Here is an 18231-nt window from a genome sequence, read left to right on the forward strand (position 1 = left end):
TGTTATTATACACACACACATATATATATATATATATATATATATATATATATATATATATATATATATATATATATATATATATTTGTTCCACATGGGCAGTTCCACTTTCACTTCAAATTCAGGTCCTCTACCAGAGGCCTGGGAGCTTGAGGGTTCTGTTCAGTATCTTGGCTGCTCCTAGGACTGCACTCTTCTGGACAGAGACCTCTGAGGTTGTTCCATAGATCTGTTAGAGCCACTCTTCCAGTTTGGGGGTCACAGCAGCAAATCCTCCAATGACCACTGGCACCACTGAGGCCTTGACATTTCACAACTTCTCTATTTCCTCTTTCAGCCCTTGGTATTTCTTGAGCTTTCTGTGCTCCTTCTTCCTGATGTTACAGTCACGAGGGACTGCTACATCTACCACCACTGCTTTCTTCTGTAACTTATCTATCACCGCAATATCCGGTTGATTAGCCACCTAGTCCACAAACTGAACAGCTCACAACCTAAAATTTTAGATGTTGTCAGCTTTGTGCTTTAACAATAAGAGAGGGAAGAAAATTAAATTAGTTAAAACGTTTATGACTAGTAATTTATTATTTTTATTTATTTATTATTATTTATCAAAGATCCCCAAGATTTACTGTTTTGAAAATATTTGACCTGAAGTAAAAACTGCCATCAAAAACAAGAAATCCACAGCAACACTAAAGCCTCTGTAAAATTCCAAATGAGTAAAAGTCTTTGTTATTTAGTAATTGTTAAATGTAATTTGTGGACACCAAATATGCGCTAAAACACATCCATTCAGTACACAGTGTAACTGCAGTATAAATAATAAAGAAAATTGAAAGCCTTTAGTTGTCTTCACAGTCAAGCCTGACTCAAAGTTTTCTCATATTCACTTTTTGAAATGGCCAAATGTAATGTGATCCTAATATTATATGTTTGTCCTTTTAATAGATGTTTTCGACAAATTTGGCACCTCTAAATCCTCAGTCCTGACAAATTACTGGCGGACAAATTACAGGGCTTCAGCTGGAGGTGAACAAAAGCCCAACTGAGAGACACTCTCAGCTGGCAGACATTTAACTTTAGCTGGAGACTGGAAGTGTTCGTGTGTGTCTATGTGCAGAAAAAAAAGAGCAAGACAGAGAGACTCAATGTTAGCAGTCACATCACATCACAGTTTGCAGCCACATTGATTAAGAGAGTTACCATGCAGACTAATTTGGACATGGAGCAGACTAAACGATTACTGGCAACTACTTATTTCATGTGAGGATATCAGCTTATTTCACCTGTGCTTTTCCATACACTCAATGAGACTTTTGCCTTCCCTACCCTCCTTACTGTTTAGATTATTTAATTTATGTCTTGCATCTGCATTGACTAGTTAATGTATGTTTTATGCACACGACTGATTATTTTGATGTTGAATCAATTATTTTGACTGTGTATGAATGCATGTTTTTGTGTAGTTGTATTCGGGGAATTGAATGTTGCATATACTTTACTGTACAGGCTGGGTGTGTGGGTTTTATTTATTTCTCTCTATTTGAGGATGCGGCCCTTGGAGAGTTTCAAAGCAGATTCCACCGTAAAAACCTTGAGCTACTTAGGGACTATGAGAGCCAAAGCCATCTATCAGAGTTGGACATATCCCCCATATGCAAACAAATGAATTAAAACACTCGCCTCCCACTAGATTTGTGAGCCTAAAAAAAATAAAAAATTGGATGTTAAGAGAGGTGAAGGAATGCCATATAATAAGATCAAGATTAGGAAACCCTCTTGTGGCACCAAAGTGAAAGGACAAGCAAATATAAGGATAAATGAGGGATAAGGTCAAGTGAATTGGTTCTGCAGGGTTGAGACAAAGCCAAGATAGGGTTTAAAAACTCATCACCTATTCTGAAGTGTATAGTCCTGAGGACAGTGTGGCAGTAAGACATGTGGTTATCCCCTAAAGGGTCTGTAATCACTGAAAGTGGTTGCACAAGACCTCGTCTCCACACAGCTGCGTGGCAGTTTTTGCAGCACTGTGGAGCTGTCGTCCTCTAGGAATGATTAACCCAGAAGAGCTTAATATAGAAAAGGAAGGAAGAAATAGATAGAAGAAAAGAATGAAAAGGAAAGACTGAGAGTGGGAACAGGGCAAAGAGGACATTATTGAATTCCATGGAGAGTATACTCTTTACCTCTACACATCAAACCATGTTCGCCACCGTTTAGCAATCTGTCTGCTAATTAATCATGGACTACAATCAGTTAGAGGCACTGGGAAATGATGTGTCTGTGTGTATTTGTAGAGATGTGTGTACATTGTCTGTGGTTTGGAAATAGTTACACTCAGATTGAATAGCGCAGACAGCATATAATTTGCAGCGTTGATGCTCTTGTCTGTGGCTATAATTTTAATGCAATCTAGCAACGTTTAAGCTAGTATATGGTTGTTTCCCTACAGCTGTGAAAAAATATACATATATATTTCACATTGTTCTGTGTTGTGTATTTGTATGTGTCAGAACCCACATGTTGAATCGCTTGTTCTGCTAAGAGCTTGCCACCTTCAGAAATCAAAGCATCAATAAATGGATTTAAAAAATCAACTGATACGGGGGAAAGTACTTGGTTTAAATGAGTGCACTATTAATTGTACTGATGAAGATCCAAAGCTGTGATACTGTAGATGAACTGACTGCCTTGCTGTCATGGTAAGAAGTTTGTCTGCAGCCATTCTGACTATTTTTGACATGGTGGCAGTGACAGCAGGGGTGGGCTTGGTTATCATCTGACACAGAACACCAGCCAAGCCTGCTAGCTCACATACAGCCATCAGTGCTAATCTCCTGCTATGTGCTAACAATAGCGCTGATGTTCTTGCTTTCTGAAGGAGCTTTGCTTGCCCTGAGCCTGCCTTGTTTGTGCGATGGCCCAGCATCCAGCCGCCTTTAGCTTTCCTATTACAGAGGGAACAGCAGAGCTGAAATCAGCTGGGGTATTGTTGCTTCCCTGGAATAGCTACAGTATGTGATTGAAGGCACATAGGTTACCAGTTCTTATTCACATAAACCAGGGAATGTAAAAGGTGAGGATAAACCGTGCTCTAAACAAACTGCGTTGCATAAAATTTGTTCAGGAGAAAATAGAGGAATACCCTGCAGTATTTAGAGTTTACCAGTCATAAGAAGATAAGAGAGTTTGAAAAAGTTAAAGAAAATAATAATTTTAAGGGCTAAACCTTCCAGAATGATGCAAGTCAGCATAGAATTGCCATAGACATAAATACTCTTAAAAGAATCACAAAGCTTTGACTTACACAATGCAAGAGCAAACATTTGTATTTTGTGGTCAGTTAGAAAAGTATAAATCTGCCATGGTTGAAGAAAACAAAACAAAACAAAACATGCTGTTAAAAGGCTGCAGTAGAAAGTTCCCATTTATAATAAGAATGTTCTATTAATACAGTAGCCTATCTGGTGATTATTTTAGATACAAAATATAGTTTTTTACCTTTAACGGATAATTAATTACACATGTCAATTATTTCCTCCTTGCCATATCACAATCTTTCTAATGAATTAAAATGCTGGTATTGACATTACCCTGCTGTTTGTGTAGCATGCTATGATATTTCTCTTTTTCTACATCTTGCACAATTTTCACATTTGTATGCATATGTGATCTTGCACATTTCACAAGGTTTAACATCTTGCTATAGCCTCAGTGCACTGCGTTTAAAGCATGGCAAAATACTGTGAATGTCAGCTGCATTGACAAATCTAGGGTTTTCTCCACATAATGTCAAATTCCAATCCTTGATCTTAATACACTTTCACTGGTTTTCTTTTTTTTTTGCTGATCTTTATCTTTCAATTCCTGTTCTCTTAGGGTACTCAAGGACTTTGATAAAGGTGGTGTGTGTGGGTCAGGACTGCTTTAAAGTTTCTTTATAGCTCTGTAGCAGCAGTAAGCAAACTGTTCTTCAAAATACTAGCTCACTGTCTAAAAGCAAGAGCATCCTTATGTTAGACACCCCCATGATTGGACAGAGAAATTGGATAGGTTGAACGACAGCCAAAGACACAGCAAGGAAAGTGGGACTGCAATGTTACACTCACCAGGTTAGTAAGCATCTGGCAAGTAAAGATTAAGTCACCCTCTGACTCCAGAAGCAATTGACACATCAAATGCTGCAGTGAACCACATTGAGATTACAGGATACATGAAAAAACATCATCTTACTGGACTATTACCCATTTTTGAGCTTAGGGAGATATTAAACAACATGCCTAATGCATAATGATTTGCCAGCAACATGTTTTATGCAGCTTTTAAATTCCAAAATGCAATATGCAACCACATTACACAAAGGTGAAAAATACTTACTGCATCTGTGAATAACATGAACAGGCCTTCATTTATTTATGTTTTACATTTTTTCTTGTTATTATTCATAATGTCTTGTGATCTACACAGGTATTACACATCTTTGGGAAAAAAATAGAATAATCAAAGTTAAATTTAAACTGGAACCTGTAACAAAAAAATATTTTTGGAATCAATATAAAATAAAGGTGAATCAAATGTGTTTTAGCATCTGTTGCAGCTTGATGCATGGAGAATGTTTCACTGATGTAGTGAAGAGTTTATCATACCATCTGTGGCACTGATAAAGAAGGCAAAAAGCTGGCTTCAAGAACAGGATGATGATCTTAAACACATCTCACCTCTACAATGAGCAAGGTGATAAGACTGAAGATTGGAAGTTTTGCCTCGAGCTATCTTATCTCATAAAGTTGCACACTGACAAAAACAAACAAACAAACCAAAAAGCAAAACAGCTGAATCTCAAGAGGTCATCTGTGGAAAGAATGTAGAGAAAAAATAATTTTGTTTCCTGTAATTATTGTCTAATATTTTTCATTTGTTAAACATGTTTTGTTTCATTTTCTTTTTTTTAATGCATAGAAAAAAATGCAAATTATCAAAAGTCAAAAAAAGTCTTTTTTTGATGTTATGATTTAACCAGATAAATTAACCATACAAAATTACAGAAAGTTCGAATTTTAAAAATTGTAAAAATAATCTTTAAACTTGGTAGTTTAAAAACTTACTACATTCACTAAATACTATCAGAACAAATGTAGGAAACATTTATTTATTTGTGTGTTTATTTTTTGTATTAGTAAACTTGACTGCAGTCTTTTCAGAACTGAGTGCTTAATCCTTGTTCAGTCTGATGAATATCAGTAACTTTTCTCTTTTTTTTGAGATTGTCAAAGTGCTGTGAAGATCACACTTTGATACATCTCTGATTTTTTTAATTAAACATGACACTCACACATACTTGTAATCCCATTGACAGAAAACATCTGACTCCAGTTTTGATTGCTGATCATAGAGACTCTTAGATGTTATTTTAAATCATTTTTCTCATTAAATAAATTATCAAGTATGATGTTTTGTTTTATTTTATTAATTAGGTTTTTCATCAACTTTCAAAGGAAACATGAAAAAATCCCTTTAAGACTCCCTAAAATGATCTGTTTGTTCTTACTTTTATCTCTACAAGTCCTAATCAAGTGCACCTCCAAAAACACAGCAGGTCAATAGTTTGCAAGCTAAGTGGATTGTTGAGTTTGAAGATGTTATAATCACAGATAGTTACATTTTTAAGGGTTGTTTCAGGTCTGTGGCCTAATTTTCTGTTTTTTTTTTCAGGAATTCAGAAACATTTTTCATAGTATTTGAATGAGTTCAGGTTAGAAAATACATTAAACCTAATGTTTCAACTGTTGAGGTTTTGTTTTGATATTTTGACCTGTGCATTTTATTATTATTATTATTATTATTTATCCAAAGGCAAAGTTGTCATGGTCCAGCAAATAAATTAATGTGCCCACAGGGTTCATTAATTATTTAGATTTTTATCAAGTAAAACAAACAAACAAATAAAAAATAACATACTTACACCTTCTGGGAGACATGAAAAGATAAAATAAAAATTACATAATAATTAAGTTTTTAACTCAAAAATGATGCTAAACTAGATTTTAGCATACAAAACCATTGAGTTTTGTATGCACGATCCACCATTGTGCCATTATTTTGGATTAAGGTCCACTTTACAGTAGTTGAGTACAATGAGTACAGAAATCAGTAAAATAAGACTTCTTCTTCTATTTCACCATTGTGGAAACTGTATCTCCCTTATGTCATCAAAGCATGTTTTCTTAACAAATACAAAATCTTCCCCTGTCACGGTAAATGAAAAGGTTTCCATCCTTGCTTTGTGTGATTAAAGAAATGAATCCTCCATACTTTTTTTTTTGCCTGTACAGCTTTCTAGTTAAGATCATTTGCATTTTTGACATTTATGGTTGTGCTCCCAACCCTTTCCGTAAAATTTATGTGACATATACAACTCATTTGCAAATTGATAGCTGCCATTCTTAACAGTCCATAATGAATGCTTTATCACTGCACCAAAGTTTCAGTGCTCAATCTTATGCCAGAGACTCCACTGAGGCACTTTTGCTCTTCATTAAAATCTAATTTGTCTTAGCAAGACAGAAGCCAACAGAACACCCCTTGTTTTCAAGCATCATTTTAGTGTGGACAAGGAAATACAGCTTGCCATTAAGGTTCATCATTCAAAAGTGAACACTAACATGAAGTGACTAAAGTTCCAATTAGAGGACAGTCACATTGAAAAGGCACTGCATGGAAGTTTGTGTTTGATTTTCCTCAGAATGTGGAGTGATAAAGTAATAGTGAAGCAGTGGTTCACGACTTATAATTCCAACAATCAGAGTGTGACACTTATCTTTCCTTCAAAAGACCTTGTCCTGTCTAATCAGTCAGCTAGGCATGTCCTTTGTCTTGTCCAGATTGCAAAAGGAGGTGCTTTGTTCTGTTCTGCCACCTTAGTGAAGTGGTTTTAACCAGTTTAGCCGTAAGGAACACCTCACATTCATTTGACCTCTTCTAACTACAAAACACGACATTCCAATTGAGGCATTATAAAAAGGAAATAACACAGCAGGACTATGCCTCTAAGCAAAAAGAAATAAATAATGCAGTATGATGGCTTGGACATGATAGGACCTTTATAAAATAAAAACAGACCCAGACACGAGGCTAATGAAAACAGAAAGAACCTGACTCTCTTTTATGTTCTGATTAATGTTATGCAAATGCAGACAGCACTGGAGTGTAGGGAGACAGAGGACTGCATCTCTGTGGCTGCTGTATGAGTCCCACCTGTTTCAAGCACCAAAAAAGAAACCTTGTAACCTGTCCATACTGCTCTAAAAAATGACATCTCCCAGAGGTCTGAAACAAAGTGAGGCAACATATGATTTAAGATAGACCACCTGGTTCCACATTTAACATGCCTCTTTGTCAACAATATATCACACAAAGAGAGGCAATTAGGCTACAACCTTTGAGTGAAGATCAGTTTAACATTTAGATTGACAATCAAGTTTTAATGCCAATGTTAACAGAAAAAGAAGAAATCCATGTAAAAAAAAAGACAGTCAGCATTACAGGAACACAAAAGGGTAAGCAGATGATGGGCTCTATACAGAGATCAAACTTTGTTCCCAACACCTGCCAATGCATTCAAATCAACATAGAGCCTCTGTCGTTCACATTCACAATCATAAACCACCGCTCCATGCAGCCCCAGAGAGAATAGGCAATCTACACACCTCATGAATATAACAATGAGCTGGATCTGGGTCATTAATATGACACAGTTGTTACTCTGGAGCCCAATTAGCAGTCAACATAGAGCCTGGAACGTTCCCGTTACTATACATAATCACTAGATCACTGCGACAGACTCCAGAGCAGGGAGGAATCAAACCACACAGTCACATCCAAGGAAGACCAAGGACTTCTGGCAGATCCAAACTAGATGAGGAGGTCACAGCTGGTTGATGATGTTCATACAAAAACAACAGTTTGAAATGTCACATCTGAATTCGACACAGCACAAACATTCCTGCTACTAATAAAAAACAATATTAAAAGATGTTGCATAATGGACCGATATCAGATTGTTCAGTATCAGTGCCGTTAAACCATTATCTTTCTTACTTGCGCAGGGAGAATCTGCTAGTATGCCTCTGTTTAATTCATCAGTTCATGCATTTTCTTTTCTTTTCTTCTTGATGCTATAGTGAAAATATGCCAGATAACAAGAGATGTCTGAAAAAAAGAACTGGTCTTTGTTAAAAAAGTGTTTTAAAGAAGTGCAAAACATTCAAAACCACAGGTTGAGAAAGATACTTTATGTATTAAACGATTTCCAAAAGCATCTTAATAACCAACCCCTTTCTAAGAACAGTTGGAAAGGTTCAAGGCATAAAAAGGTGAATCCAAATGATTTTAGTCAGATATTATCTGTTGCTATCATTTGAAAATTGTCTTATATACATCAAAAGTCTAACTGAATTTTCAATTTTACTTTACTGAGATACTATCTTGAATGGTCTTTGCACGTGTCTGACATAGGATGCCTACTTAGTTTTCATTGTGACTTGAATGCAAAAGGTTTAAATTCTGTTAATTTACTCTCTAAAGTGAAATGAAATATGACAAGGTCTTGAATGTTGTGCTTTTTTTTCCACATCAGTGACAGGCAGTATGGTGCCAAATGCTGAGGAGTCTGGCACAGGCTGCAGGAGGCTATTGGGCTATATGCAGACACATGCACATAGACACACTTTCTATCAAGAATGATTAGCTACCTCTCTACAGCATTTCCAGACAGCCTAAATTTGTCAATTAAATTTAGTATTTTCATCAGTAAGAAATGTTGCATTATGACAGTGAGAAATTTTGCATTATGACAGATAGATTAAAGCTTATCATTGATCACAAACAGTTGCTGGTAGTGTAAAACTGTGTGTGTGTTAATTTTTTTTGTGAATTTTATTGCTGGCTAAGTAAGATCTAAGAACCGAGAACTGTGCATTTTGAGCTTTTGAAACAAATGCTGCCAATATGAAAGTTTCTTTTATTATTATTATTTCCTGACAAGCTGCTTGTTTGAAAAGGCTTTCATTTGATTAGATGACATCTTGTTAGAATTAAGCATTGTTTGGTTTAACTATTAGCCAGACGTATGCATATCTCTCAAATTTTGCTGTGCTTTTTGCAGTATTTTCTTCCTCTCACATGCAAGGCAGGAATTGACTGACAATTCCTGTCATGAGGCCGTGACCTGAGCAGTGAAACAGACTGGTACCTCACCAGACTATATAGGGACAACATAGATTAAATGAAGTGTAAGACAATCCTTGTCAGATCAAAAATATCATAGTAGGGCACAGTGCTTACATGCAGGTGCCCGAATGAGTGACACATTAGGGTCAGAGACAAACATAAAGAGCGAGTGGTGAGAAAACTACAGAAAGATACACTCACACAGATGCACAGAATGATAAAGTCCAAATGTTTGGTTTTGATGTAAGATATATAGTATATAAGGGCAAGGAGGCATGTCTTTAAAATTGCATGACTCTGTGGTTATGGACACAAGGGGTGCTTTTGCCCAGAATGATCAAAGATGCTTTGGTTGTACAGCTCAACACGCTGCTATATGTCTGCTAGATGCAGTTTGAACATGCTGCCGAGCATTGTGGGGCTTTGACTTATGACCACACTCCTGCTGCGAAGCGAAGTTGCGTGACCATCTGATTGCTAGTGCAACTGGGCTCAGGAGTTAAAAAGAAGAGCAGATCTGGGAGACAGACGGCAAAAGCTCAACCCACATGTCCAAATCGCATACAGTCATTCTGCAACCCCCCCAATCCCCCTGGGTCTGCAGAACACACCAGTATAGGAGGGCAAACACATGAGCTTTTATAGTCATTGTGCACAATATTGTAGCACTGTGTTTTTGAAAATTGCATGCTTGTGCTCCTGACTCTCCTAACACATCTAATTATGGGGCAGGTTTAGGTATGTTTTCAAAAATATGTTTGACAGTCAAAATTCATTCACTTAAACAGTATAACAATTGAGGTCAAACCTGCCATAAAATAGTCTGAATACTGTGAATGTGTGCAAATACACTACTCTTATCAAAGCTAATTATTTATAGATGTTTAAAGTGAATATTTAAAAAAATACTGTCACTGTAAGCATACATTTTTTCCCTCATGAGAGAATAAGTAGCCTCTTAAGGTCAGCATGAAAAGATTCCCTGTTGTGACTGATGAAGGCTACTGAAATGCACTGATTTTTCCCCCCCAAAATTATAAAGTATTTAAAATGGTACCTCAAGATTTCCTAATGAAATTCATGCAAATCTGCTCCCAGGTTTTGCACATGCTTTTACCAGATGAAGCTTTCTTGTAAATTAAGTGAATCTTAGGAAAAAAAAAAGAAACGTTTTACTTGCTTTGTTGGAAAGCAAGAGACACAAGATATTTGCAACAACCCCTGCAGATAAAGTGTGCAATTTGTTATGGACAAAACACAGAATGAAAGAACAACTTTGTCCACAGGGAAAACCCAGCCTCTCTTACAGGTCAAATAGCCAATACAGCTGCACCGCTTCTTTTTTAAAAGCAAAAAACAAAGTAAAAAAAAAAAAAATCAGACAATACAGCTGTTTAATAGATATGCGGTTTTTGCACTTATGTAGTTGTACATGGCCCTATGTATTTTAGATTTTATTTTTTTAAGATTGATCAATCAATGTATGTTAGTTGATAGGGTTCAGGGTTTAGACAATCAGCACTTATTCTCACAGCACTTTGATGTGTTATTTAAAATGGCCCAGAGAAATGTTTTTTTTTTTTTGCCACTGAAGCCTTCTGTCCATCGACAACTTCTATTTTAGCTAGCAGCTCATAAGCTGCCTAGGGATGCGCCAGTCATGGCTCTGTTGCTATGCGACCACTAAAAAACATGTTTGGAGGGTGTCTCTCCAGTTCAAATGTTTTTAACTTGGAGTGTTTAGAGCACAGACCACCGAGCACTCACAGCTCCCTTCAAATGCCATTGTCAACAGCATAAGATTGAGAAGGCCGTGCTTCTGAGGAACTTCTCCTTTCTCACTCCCCCTTCAATTTGATTTCTGTTTTATCATCTGCTTTCTTTCCCAAGGATTACTTAAGTATTTGCACCTTCATGAGGCACATTCTGGAAAAAATAAATAAAATGAGGCAGTCAGAGATAGCCCTCCGCCCTTTCCCACCTCATTTAACCTTTTAATTTAGCAGCATGAATTAACGTGTTAGCTGGGGCCAGTATCACTTCAAACAGACAGTGCCCAGTTGCCTGTGAGGCAGAAAGAATGACGCTTCAGTGCACATGTGCTGTTGTAAATGTACATGCGTATGTGTGTGCATGCATATTTGCACACACAGTATCAAGATGTAGAGAGAATAAGTGTGTATTTGTCTTGTTCTTAAGTAAGCTGAGCCATTACATCAGTTCTTTCTCAGCTGCTGCCACTCTTATTTTAGTAGCATGCAACATTCCAGTGAGGTAGAGAAAAGAGATACTGACACAAGAGAAAAACGTGAAGATAACTAAGTTGAAAAGACACCATCGCTGAGGCAAGGTGGATGATGGAAAGCAAGTGGTGAGTAATGATGCATCCTGAATTCAGGTCAGTGCTCTTAGCTGCTTCTAACGCAGGAAGCAAGGAAACAGGGAGATAGTGATGAATTTGGGAAAAAAAATTCTTTGAACATCTGAGTCACAGCAAAATATTTTGAGCTGTAAAGAGCTGTATATTTAAAACAACATAAGCACAATCAAATAGCTCTCAGGGCTGCCACACAAAACACCACATTTCAATAAATGCACTTCTGTTCCAGTCATAAGAGACAGGGGGAATGCTCCCTGGCCTCTGGAAAGATAGAATGGCACTTTTATGATGTCTCCCAGATTATTCCCTGAGATGGATGGGCTGAGCTGGAACACCAATTGATTAATCCATCGACTGGTTGAATGCACTGTGGTCGTTCCCCGGCTCAGCTGTTAGTTTCTCAGACAGAATATTCAGACATGCAGGAAAAGATGACTAATGAGTAAGCCTGCTGCAGGATGTCATGCTTGTCTGTCTGTTCATGTGTGTACTGTCTATATATATATATATTTGCTTGTGTGTGATAGGGAGAATAGATTTTGCTTTAAAAGTATAAGCCTCTTTCTCAACTGGTCACTCAAAGTGAAGCCATCTACTATTATTTTTCCTTTTATTTTGATTAAGAATTATGAAAGAAGCAATATTTACACAAAATGTAAAAACCATGCCACATTTAACACATTATTCTACAAAAATAATCCCATACTGTCTTCAGGGGTGTAGTTTTAGGAATTTGGTGAGTTTTGTTTTACATGGTGAAAAAAGGCATATGATGCAATTTTGCAACATGATGTCAGTAACTACGTAATCTGTTTCAAAAACCTCACTTGTTGTCTTACAAAAGCAATCATTGGCTCATTTGATGTGCCCTCTTCTTGCAGATACCCATGCATAATTAACATTTAATTCTCCCATCTATAAAATCAGCAGTCACTGAATTTGATTGACTTTACAGCTTCAACCTGAATTATTACACCTTTAGTCTTGATCTTGTCACTCAGGGATTCTCAAACATTCTCATCTCAGATATCACAAGAACTCATTTGTAAAATTATATTAGGAAAAATAAAAAAGGTACAGTTAACTAGATTTGATTTGGCATGGAGCTAAATCCTCATGGCACTGCAAAACAGACCCACATGGTGGAACAAATACCCTGGTAATAAACACATACTCCTGTGCTCTTTAGCCATTGGTAATGGCAAGAGAACTATATTTTCTAAACTCTAGTGGAATATTTGATGCAAAACACCAAAACTTTACAGCTGAGTTACTGAATAACCTAGTTATATTATTCCCATAGTGTTATTTTAAGGTTAAGTATTAATTTAATTAATTACACAGTTTTTAGAAATAGCATCTTTATATAAAGAGTCCTTTCAGCTCCAGCATTAGGACTTTGAGCTTCTATCGCCTTTAAACCTCCAACATCACAATACTAGCCTTTATTATAAAAGGCAAAGGAGACGATAACAGATCACTGTAACTATTTCCTTTCTCACTAAATGAAACCCCCAAGAGATTTTATACCCAGCGAAGATGAAAAATGTCGGGGTAGCTCCATTATTGATACAAGTCTCCGGCAGTGAAAGAAATGAATGCTAATGGTGTCCTAAGCTGGGCTTTACAAAGATTAATCCGATTTGAGAAATGAACATTTTATTATAAGACTCACAGTGCTGGCCTTGATCTGAAGTGAATCACAGGCAGAGGAGGAGAAAAAAATTACAAAGGGATTGTGGGAAGGGAACATGGGTATACAGCTTGTCGCTTTGCAAGATCCTGGCACCTCATTGCAGTAGTGCCCTTTTCCAGCTGACAAGTTCATTAATTTTCTGACATGGCTGCCCAGAATGATTTTCAATAGATAAGTCAAACAACAATAGCTGAAGAAATTAGACATAAAACAGATGTCTATAGAAGCAACATTATTAGCTGAAGACAGGCTTTGTGTGATCAGTGGGAAGTCCCACTTGATCCCTCCGCTGCACCTGCTCTAAGGCTATCACCACTGTTTAGAAGGACTAACAGGGAACACAAGGGACAACTATTATCAGTTTAACATTGTGGAATAAACAAACTGTAATGCAAAAGTTAACCAATATCATTCACCCTTAAAATCATCATGCTTTTGATAATAGCTAGATTTGTTTTACAAATCCATAACCATTTAAAACAATGTGGCATCTCAAAACCACAGCCCACATCCATCTTAAAGAAAATGTCCATGGGGATGAAAAGGTTTGGGGAGGAGGAATCATCTCTCTGCCTATTACCATGAATCACTCTGCACCAGTTGCCAATAAACAACTGCAATCTTGGGAATATGTGAGGAGGATTTATCATACTAAAGCCTCTGACAGGGCAAAAACATAAAATCAGCAGTCTAATTTGTCTCCTCAAGGTGATGTCACTCCATCATATGGAGGCTTTTCTTTCAGTGGCTGAATGATGTCTGTCATGTTTCTCACTTTCACAGGTGAGAGATGCAATTCATATTTTTTTTTATCTGAAGACCCACAGCCACCTCTTTTTTTAGGCTTTGAGCAACAGGACTGATTAACATGCACAATGCTTAAACCTAAATGTAGAAATCATAGCTTAAGGGATTGACACCTGGTTGTAAAATCAAAAACAAACAAACAAACAAACAAAATAAAAAAAGGTTTTCTACCTTATTAAAATAATTATCTTCATTTCAGACAAACAAGTGAAAGGATGTAAATTATATTTTGCAGCCTGATATGTCAAAGCCACTTTGGCCCCCACCCCACCTACACACACACATAAAGTTAAAAGTAGCAACTGTTGCTTTGTGGTACACAATTCAAATACAACAATCCCGAGCCTCCAATCAGATTTACAAGCCAGAAACTACAATACATGTCCTTCTTGGAGAAGGCAGTGAAGACAGCAGAGTTTTAATTTCAGCACCACGAGAAGGGACAGCTCCCTTCCAGCCAACCACAGAGACTATGAACAAGCGCCTTTTTGTATAAGTCACATGAAGTAAAACGAAAGGGTGGGGTGAGTGTGCTTGTGTGTGTGTGTGTGTGTGTGTGTGTGGGGGGGGGGGGGGGTCTGGTTATTCACTTCGCTAAAAGTCTTATAACCCAGTCCACGAGTCCGAGGTGCAATGCTTGACTTTTCAGTACTTGTGATAAATATTTCCTATTCATCACCACATACATCTGTTCTTTTCCCTCCGAGGTTACTGTAGCACACACGTGCTAAATATGGCAGATTTTCAGATACTGAATGTAGGTTAAGCACATCCAGGTATAGATGGATTGATAACAGCGGGTGAAGGATAGGAAGGGTATTCAGCCAAACATGAATCATACTTCACCAAACACACATTCATCCCGTGCTACATTGTAGAACTAATTTTGACTGTTCATGACATCTGGTGTAGCTTTGTACACGCACGCTCAACTCAAGGGCGTGCTGAGAAAGCAAGCAGACCTACGTGATCGCGCGCATCTTTCCTGTATCTTTCAAACCAGCGCACGATTAGACATATTTTCTTTACTCCAGTATTAGTGAGGGTAAAACCTTAGGAATCACGGGCTCTTATCACTGATCAAATGAAGAAGGTTGAAACCCTCCTCCTTTAGAACATGAAAAGAATGCCAAATGGGATAGATGAGTATAAGACATACATTGTGTGTTCTGTGGACGAACAGTAACTTACTTATTCACGAAAATGCGAAGTCTGGGGGGGGGGTTCTGCTTAAGACAGAGATGAACGGTCCCTCTTCCACTCCCTCCCCCAAAAAACTGCATCGACAAAAAAAATCCGGAATTTTCAGGCGATTTTTTTAAAAACAAAATCCTTCGAGTCACCTTTTCCTCAGACACACTGTGTCCTCACTCTTAAGATGATATGTAATCCACACATTAGTCCAGATGGGATGGTATTAACTCTCATAGTGATGACAGCCTATAACGCAGTGCATATTTCCTCTTCTTTCACGCAACACGGAGGCACCCACAAGTGCAATTATTGAAAGTACTCTTCCGATGGGCACCGATCCCCCGTGTGGTCCCAGATTTTATATGTTCTTTCTTCCCTTTCGAATGAATGGGGAAGATGGGAAAAGTGTTCTTGCTTTTATTTTCTTTCCGATTCAAAGTGGGAGTTTAAAAAGTGACCTTTCCAAAGCACGCACAGCGCGGAGAACCTTCATGTGGCCAGTGTCCAGGCACACGAGCTCCATCCTGGAAAGCTCGTCATTTAGACTCTAAGGCAGACCTTTATCCATACACTGAGCAGTACAGAGGTGGGGTTGTTTTAACGTCCTGCTTGCTCACGTTTTAAATGTAACTTTCACCAAGTCCCTATCAGGCTGCTGGTCATCAAGTCGAATTAAGAGACGCTCATTTCTGTTTTTCCTCGTCAAGAGAAGCAGTCCGCAAAATTCTGAGTGAATGGTTATCCTATAAAATAAAATAGGTGATAGAGGTGGCTTGATAAAAGCTCCAGGTTGCGTTGCTCTCTATGTCGGAGATAAAAAACGCTTCTATTTATGACAAAACATCGACTAAATCAAATAGAAATCCAGGAGCTGTCTTCATTTAGTGCCTTCTGGTGGGATTCAGACGGCGGCTTCAAGAGTAAATGAGCCCTCTCTGAACACAAAAAAAGCTCAGGTTCAAACACGTTTTCCGCTCCGCAGCCTTGATTTTACCAGAGAGGAGTCACAGTTCACTGAATGCATTCATGACTCCCGACGCCCCTCGCTCCATCCACGCATTTCTTCTCGAGCGTCGTCATGAAGTGTCAGAACATTTTCCCATCCACAAGGTGCTGACTGTCCAGTCCGGGTCCTCCTAATCTGGACTGCGGAGCGTTTCTGGCTGCTTCAAATGCGATGACAAATGCGCCCCTTTTTTTCCCACTACGCGCACCCAGTCTCCGTCCGTCGGTCCTCTGCGAAATGTCCCTTTGCGTTCAGCATTTTATATTCAAATAAAACCACCAGCATGGGCAGACAATGGATTGATAAGTTCAGAAGGGGGCATCATGTAGGTTACCTCCCACTGACAAGCTGCTCTTCCCAGCTGAGGCTGTTCCGCCGGTGACTGCTGGTGGATCGACTGTGCCGTCAGCCGCAGGACTGAGGCACTGAAGGCAGGAAATAATCTTCATGCTGCTCTGAACTTGTAGAGCTGCTACAGTTTTTTTTTCCCCTGCTGGTAACCTATGCACACACCTCGCTCAGTGCTCTGACATTTACTAATTGATCTTTTGGCTTTCTACTCATTTATGGTTGCGTTTTTGGTTAATGTTATCTATGTGCACTTGCGGGCATGAGGGAATAAAAGCCACCAAGCAAACGACAGAGAAATAGACAGACAGAAAGAAGGAGATAAAGCTCCGAAAGGGGAGACAGACAGAGTTTCCTCCCATGTGTATCTTGCAAATGGGACACGACTGCCACCTACTGGTTTCCCTCTCATGGGCGATAATGTGATGTCCTCAGGCTGATTGTCGCATTGGGCCGCTCTCCCATGACAGGATATAGGTTTTGTTTATATAAGTTCTCTGTTTATATTTTAAAACACCGTGAGCCACAACAGGAAACCCGAGCTTGAATATTTTCATGGGGATATGCATGTATGCAAACCCAGAATGGATGGAACAGGAGTACAGACAGAAGTGTGACAATCCAGAAAACAGATTAATAATATGTGTTATAATCTCTCCCAGGCTTCAGCACTTTACACCCTATTTATAAATGCTGGCTGAGGGTTATGAATTATGAAATGGGCCTGCAGATTTTTCGCATGGTGGCTGACACTGGAGACTTCAGGTCTTCAGAAAGATTATTGCTTGTGAAGCGTTTATCTTAGGCGGCCTGCTGCACTGCAAATATTATGCTAAACTCAGTAATATTCAACATGTATAGTAGAGCCTATAAGAGCGAGTATGAAATTGCAGATAGGCCAGTTTGAAGAGAGTGTGCACATTCACAGGCCATGTGATAGCAGATGTGAGAAAACATTTGAATGCCAGACCAGGGATGTGTCCATCTAGCTGTCAACATCTGATCTCATTTCCCTCAGTGCTGAAGGCGTTGCATCATTCATCTGTCTTCATAACTGTCGACCTGCCTGTCTGTGCGTCTGGCATATGGTAGTAAAGAGTACCACCCTCTTGCTGTGCAGTTGGAGGAGATATTTCTTTCTTGTTTTATTGTTCTTAGCTTACATTTTTTTCTAAACTTTAATCCTGTGATTGAATGAAGCCAAGAACATATGTCCTCATCTTGCTTTTAAGTTCTCTGGAGAAGTGTCATACGTAAACTTTGAGGTCACTTAAGAGTTTTTTTTCTATAAATTGTGTCAAGCTGCTGTTTGACCACCTTGCTTAATTGAAAGCTTTTATCACTCCACCAGCAAGGTGTTTGCTCATCGGTGGACTTATTGCTATATAAGAGCCATAACATTTCTGTTTGTTTTGTAGCTTTTGAACCACTACTTTGGAATACTCAGTTGTTTGTATAAGTTTGTTGCATTTTAGATCTTGTGTATGTGCATTTTAAAATGCATAAATACTAAGAAACTCATATCATTTTTGGTTTTACAGCCTATTTACTATGCAATGAAAATAATAT

General features: G+C 38.2%; 1 protein-coding gene across 2 annotated transcripts in view; it reads right to left on the bottom strand.

The window, feature by feature from the left end:
- The window catches only part of lrrc4ca (leucine rich repeat containing 4C, genome duplicate a), a 54679-nt gene extending 37751 nt beyond the window's left edge, over positions 1 to 16928 (bottom strand). For both annotated transcript variants that reach the window (XM_017423066.3, XM_017423069.3), the window contains exon 1: positions 15306 to 16928. The gene's annotated coding sequence lies outside the window, so the exon portion shown is untranslated. The remainder of the gene's footprint in view (positions 1 to 15305) is intronic.
- Positions 16929 to 18231: the final 1303 nt, after the last annotated feature.

Source organism: Kryptolebias marmoratus, linkage group LG11 (genome assembly GCF_001649575.2).
Source record: "Kryptolebias marmoratus isolate JLee-2015 linkage group LG11, ASM164957v2, whole genome shotgun sequence".
NCBI lineage: Eukaryota > Metazoa > Chordata > Actinopteri > Cyprinodontiformes > Rivulidae > Kryptolebias > Kryptolebias marmoratus.